Source organism: Mus caroli, chromosome 10, assembly GCF_900094665.2.
Source record: "Mus caroli chromosome 10, CAROLI_EIJ_v1.1, whole genome shotgun sequence".
NCBI lineage: Eukaryota > Metazoa > Chordata > Mammalia > Rodentia > Muridae > Mus > Mus caroli.
The window spans coordinates 3683837-3690258 of record NC_034579.1 but is presented as its reverse complement, the minus strand read 5'-3'; positions in this window follow the sequence as shown (position 1 = coordinate 3690258).

Here is a 6422-nt window from a genome sequence, read left to right as displayed (position 1 = left end):
CTACCTACCCAACTTTTAGTTCTTTCTCAAGGAAAAACAAAAAAAAAAAAAAAAAAAAAAAAGCTCCAAAAAAAAAAAAAAAAAAAAACAACCAAAAAAAAAAAAAAAAAAAAAAAAAATCAGTAACAAATGAACCCAACCCACCACACTGTAGTCCAATAAAAGTGTACACACACACACACCCAAACCTGTAGAGTCCACTGTATGTTTGCCAACTACTCCTGAACATGAGGACTGTCCAAGTGTCACTCTTGGAGAAAACTGTCCCTCTCCCAGCAGGTAAGAATGACAGTGGCTAGGTTTTCCATTCATTCATTCTTTTTTTTTTTTTTTTAACAAAATATGATCTAAGTTAAAAACTATCACATCAAATTTGGACAAGGCAAAGCAGCAGAAGGAAAAGAGCCCAAGAGAAGGTACAAGAATCAGAGACCCACTCACACTCAGGAATCCCATAAAAAACACTAAGCTGGAAGTCATTATGTATTTGCAGAGGATCACTACAGATCCCTCCAGGCCCTGTGGGTTTGTTTGAGCTTTGCTCACATTGATTTAGACTTAGAGGATCTTGTTTTGCTTAGAGTCCTTCTTGTTCTATAACATCACTCCAATCACCAAATGCAAACATGGATGATAGTAAATGCACACATAAAAGCATTTGGCAGGTAGTATGTGATAGGATGTCACAGCTGGAACATAAAGAAGAAGTTCGATGTGTAAGTGCTCAAATAGTGGTACTAGAGATGTAGCTGAAAATTTTATATTCGGATCAGACAGCAGGAAGAAGAGCCAGCCGTTGGGCCTGGCTTAAGCATCTGGGATCTCAAAGCCCCCAATGACGTACTTCCTTCAAGAAGGCCACATCTTCTAGTAGTGCCACTTCCTGTGGGCCTATGAAGCCATTTTCTTTCAAACCACCGCCACCCCGAAGAGTTTGAGGGAGTAAATATCTTTGTTTAAGTTTGAATATTACCAGAAATGAAGAAACCTTTTGACTGTCTTTTGCCAACCTGGAGTGCATTAGGTAGAAATGTAGGCCTAGCTTAGATAGTTCACCTGCTATGTATGTGTTTTATGTACGTAGATAACTGGTTCATATTTTTTCCTAGTGTGTTAATAAACAAACTGCCTAGTTCCTTTGGGGTGAGTGAACCCAAGCCATTTCCTAGATTATATATGAGTGACCATCTTAAAAGGAATTCATACACTTTGATACAGCCACTTTCTGGCTTGGACAATGGTTTTGATAGACATTTTGGGAATTACTCTGTTTTAGTCAGGTTGAGCTTTGCCACAACCAAGTATAGAATCTGAGGTCAAGTCTAGAGGTGCTGACTATCTCAGTTCTAGTTTGCACACAACCATATTGGGGTGGGTATTTGGGAGGGAGGGGAGAGAAGAAAGAGGAAAGAAGAGGTCAAGAGGAGAGAGGAGGAAAGAGCACACACCAACCTTTACATTCAAGGGCTTGCTCCCCTCGAAGCCAACCCCCTAATGTTCCTAATGGGGCTTAAACCTTCAGCATGGGAAGTTTGAGAGGGAATGTGGGGGCATTCTATGTGTGGTGGTTTAAATATGCTTGGCACAAGGGAAGTGCTACTATTAGCAGGTGTGGCCTTGTAAGTGTGGCCTTGTTGGAGGAAGTGTGTCACTGAGGGTGAGCAATGCACACATACTTAGCAACTACAAGAGGAACGTTTTAACATCTTTTGATTGACAACTGGCTTGAAGAATACCCCAAACCTGACCTTTTTAACATGTCTCTAAGGATGTGGAAGGCCTTCTGTGATGAACCAGGCCTCTAAGAACACAGGTTTGGTAACCTACAGGGACTTAGAAAATGGATTCTCTAACTTGTATTATAGGTTCTTAAAAATTACCATCATGTTATCTGAAAAGTTCTCGGTCTTTATTTACAGAGATCCTGTGTATTTGGGTTTAGAAGTATTTTTAGAAGTAGGCTGATGCCACTGTGTGAAATTTAATGTAAGTAAAGGAAAAATGATTATGTCACATTGAGGTTTGCCAAAGAGCCTCATTTTCCTCCAAATTTTGGCAGTATAATCTATCCTAACTTGTGTATCATTCTGTGTCTCTCCATCTCTATAGAGGAAAGTTTTCTGTTACTTTCCTTCTCAAATAATGACCAATGACCTATCTATTTGGTGAACAGAGATTAAATTCTGTCTGGAACTAACAAAATAATGCTGCATATCCAACAGACTGCCTGCCGTGTGTAGTCCTTCAGAACCTTTGAGGTTCTCTGTGAAAACTTGCATGTGGTTTAGGTTTCCTGAGGTTCAGATTCAGGCTGTATCCTGATCAACCTGCGCACATTCTAAAAGGTCATGGCTCTGTCTCTGAAGTTCATCTTCTGAGTGGATCCTGTGTCCTCAGGCTGCTCCTTTATGACTGATGTCTCAGATGAGAACATAGCAAGTAATATGAGAGGGAAGGTGGGTGCCAACCCTATGTTGAGGAAGATAGCTTGTTTTGAGGGAGCTTTCTGTCCTGAGTCTCATGTTTCTTTGAAAGGTTATGGAAATGAAGTTGAGGGAGATGATTCAAAAAGAAAATTTAAGAGATTTTACAGAGTGAGGAAGATTATCACCACCATCACCCAACCCCTCTGTCTCTGTCTCTGTCTCTGTCTGTCTCTCCCTTTCTCCCTGTGTAGAGCATTGTAAACAAGGATGTTTGTGTGAAGGATTGATATGAAGGAGAAAAAATATCAAGAAAAAATAATTAAAAGAAGAAGAAGAATATTCTTGTACCAAATAGACTTGCTAAATGGATTTATAACTTAATTTTGCTACTGGAGGATGACAGTGGTATTTCATTTGAAGATAAATATTTGCCATTTTGACAGATCTTTGTTGGGACATTTTTGATGATTTAGGAAGCACCAGACTTTGTGAGTATCAGGCTCTGTTTAAGAGCTGCATTCCATTTCTTCAAGTGAGGCTGTACAAGGATAAGGGAGGACGGGCTTGGGGAATTAACATGGGTGGAGAAAGCTTTGACTTTTCAAAATTGGCATCAAGGAATCAGAAATAGTTGAGGAATTAGCTTTTGAAGTCAGACAATCCATCTCATCCACTTACAGACTTTGGCCTTGAAGCAAGTTGTTTATTTCTGTCCTGCAGTTACCTATGGCATGGAAATGATACTGGAATCTACTGCCCAGGCTTCCATTGGTCGAGCAAGAGCATGTAAGGCCCTTTCTCAGGAGCATCTAGATGCCAACTTTTGTCTTGCTATAACAGCAGTGCTTATACATCTCAGCCTCTGGTAAATGAGGCATTCAGGGCCAGCCAAAAAGGAATTACTCACCATTTTGTCTATAACCCACAAAATAATACCCTTGTCCATTCTCAGAGGCTGCCTAGGAGTCTGTGGCCTGGCAGTGTGGTTGTCACTAGTACATATCGTCACTCAGATGCTTGGCTGAGTCAGAACCCAAGAAAAAATGATAGTTTATGATTGGACACCCTCCAAACACTGGAGTCCTGTTTGAACATGGACTTGGTTTAGCCTAAGTTTCTCTTCCCCCACTTCCAAATTCCTTCATCAATTATAGATGAAAACAGGAGAAATATGAGCCTGGTTCCCAGCTCTAGAGACTGTAATTGCTTTTGCTACCCATCTCTGTCTTAAAGGGGTGCCCCAAACTCATTTTCCAAAAGGGATGATGTGGAAGGCAAATGGGATAAGACCATGGGGCCAATAAAGGATCTGAACAATGGTTGTTGGTCTGGGTTCTTTTGTTTGGTTTGCTGGGCTCTGGGTGCTGCTCAAGAATCTGGGCATGTGCCACCACCATGATAGAACACTCAGAAGCTTAGCTAATACAGAAGCTGGGCCCTTCTGTTGAATCGGGAAGGACTTTTGGAAATGGCAACTCCCTACAAATCAGTTTAATTATCTGTGCCACTAGGCAGGGTTGTGGCTGTACTTTTTATGGTAATGTTCTCTGTCCCTTCTTTGATTTATGTCTCCTCATCTGTTAGGTAGAAACCAGATGACTTGATGGGTATTTGGCTATGATTCACTGGTTCATTCCACAGTTATACGATGTAGCCTACTACATTACAAATGTCCCAAGACAAATAATGTTTCTCCCCCAACCAAAACTCAAGCCTGTTCTTTGTTCTGCACTACAGGTGCATTTTGTACTGATTGTCTCCATGGAATGTTCACCTCCACTGAAACCCTGGTGAGGACCCCTCAGTCTGACTTTATCAGTTCTCCAGATCTGCTACCTGTTGCGTGCCATCCAGCTGCTCTCAAGGAACGGGGTAAGGCTGAGATGGCAGACGAGCTGAAAGAAAGGGAACTAGACGGATGAGAGAAAGAAGGGAGCTAAGACAAACCAGGTTCTGATCAAAGCTCACTTTTACTATTCAGTGCACTGGGTTATGAAGAAGGGGGAAGGGGCCCATTCCTGCCAAATCATCCTGGAGTCCAGTTTCAGGTGACCACGTGTTTGGTTCTGGAACAGCAAGGTGGCAGGCAGCAGCAGCAGTGGGAGTGGCAGAATGATAGGGCGGCAGGCTCCACCCCTATGCTCTCTTCTTCCTAACAGTGAAACCTGAGCAAACAGGTTTCAGGCTGAGGGGGTGGGGGGGAAGAGGTTACAGCTACTGTTAATCTCCACTAACCAGGGAAGGCACTGGTGATGTTATGCTACAACTTGCTTATGGATATGCCAAGAATTTGCAAGGGGCAGCTGACATTTAGATCAGAACTTTAAAGATGGAATTGAAAGTCAAGACCTTACTTTCCCTTTCACTCCCTGGGCTCTTAAGTGAATGGAAGAAGATATAGGTGATGATGTTTGTAGTGCTGTGTTTTACTTCAAAGTGTGACTCTGCCATTTTTCAGATTTCCCTCACTGAAGGAATGCCAAGGATGCTGTGCTCATGGAGGAAACATCCAGTGCTTTCAATTGAAGAGACACAAATACCTTTAAGGAGGAACTAGCTGATGTGTTTTCCTTAAGTCCTACTCTTAACATTATTCACCCTTAATCTCAATCTTGAAAGAGGGTAATTTGTTTGTATAGAGGGATACATACAACTCTGAACTGAGAGATAACTCAATAGGTAAAGGCACTTGCTTCCCAAACCTGACAACCTGGGGCTGAGCCTCAGACTCATAAAAATGAGAAGAGAGTAAAAGCTCCCAAAAGCTATCCTCTGATCTCTCTCTCTCTCTCTCTCTCTCTCTCTCCCCACTTTCTCCTCTTCCTCTCTCTCCCCTCTCTTTCACACACACACACACACACACACACACACACAGTTTGAAAAATAACTATATGAAATATTCCTGGGAACTTGATTTGACCAGGACATATTGAGAGATAGAACTATAGAAAAATGTTGTCACTTATATTTTGGATACAACAAACCACAGCTATTAAAATTGTCTAAGTCCGAAAGTTCAGTTTTAATGTGCACTGGGCTCTAAATAGTGCTAGTCTACTTTGTGGTTATAAGTAATCAGAAATTCTGCACCCATGAACCCTGCACTCTAAAAAGGTGAGTCATACCAGAAGAGGTTCAGCTATGATGTAATCCAAAAAAGAAAATGGAAATTAAAAGGAAGACAATTAAATAGACTCATTTTCACATAGTGTTTAAAGACGTTGATTATCGCTTGGGGCCCCCTGCTTAGCTGTTTTTCTCCCAGTTAATACTTTGGAGTGTCATTATCCAAAGCACTCTTGTAGAACTAGCTGAGAATGGAGATGGCTCCTCACTCGTTTCTTGGGGAGCGAGATTGAATTCTATTCTTAGCAGTGGAAAGTAGTACAGGCTAATCAGAACACTGTGTTGCTCTTTTCTCTCCTGGAGAGTGTTCTCCCAGTGCCGCTATGGAAGCTCAGCTCTTCACCCTGGGAGTCTTCCTTCCACTGAGCTCTGCACCTGTGGTTCTTGGCTTCCAGCCTTCTGCTCTATTCCTTAGGCTTTGTGGTTAGGGAAGCAGCTGAGGAAATCTTGGGATTTCTCCAATTTGAGGCTCCCAGGTTACCCTAGCTGTATCCCTGCCATCATCCACTAGGGGGCTGTTCTTAGGACTGGGGCAAATTGCCTGGGCAATTGCAGGAATAAAGAAACAGCAGAGCCCGTAGACCTTTCTGTTTGGAAGCTCTTGATGTGTGTGCTTTGAACCCCACGGGGAGATGAAAATATACTTGACAAGAAGACTTGAGACAGAATTGGTGATGACTGATAGCTCTCCTAGGGGCTAGGGAGGAGACCCTTTTGTTGTGGCTTTCTGTTGTTCTGTTTCACTAATTTCTGCTCAGAGCAGCTGAGGCCTGGCACTGTGAGAGGCCATGGAAGGCCATTAGTGAAAGTGCAGCCTCAGTGGCAATTGATGGCCCAGGACTGAAGGGATCATGCAAAGGAGTTGAGGCT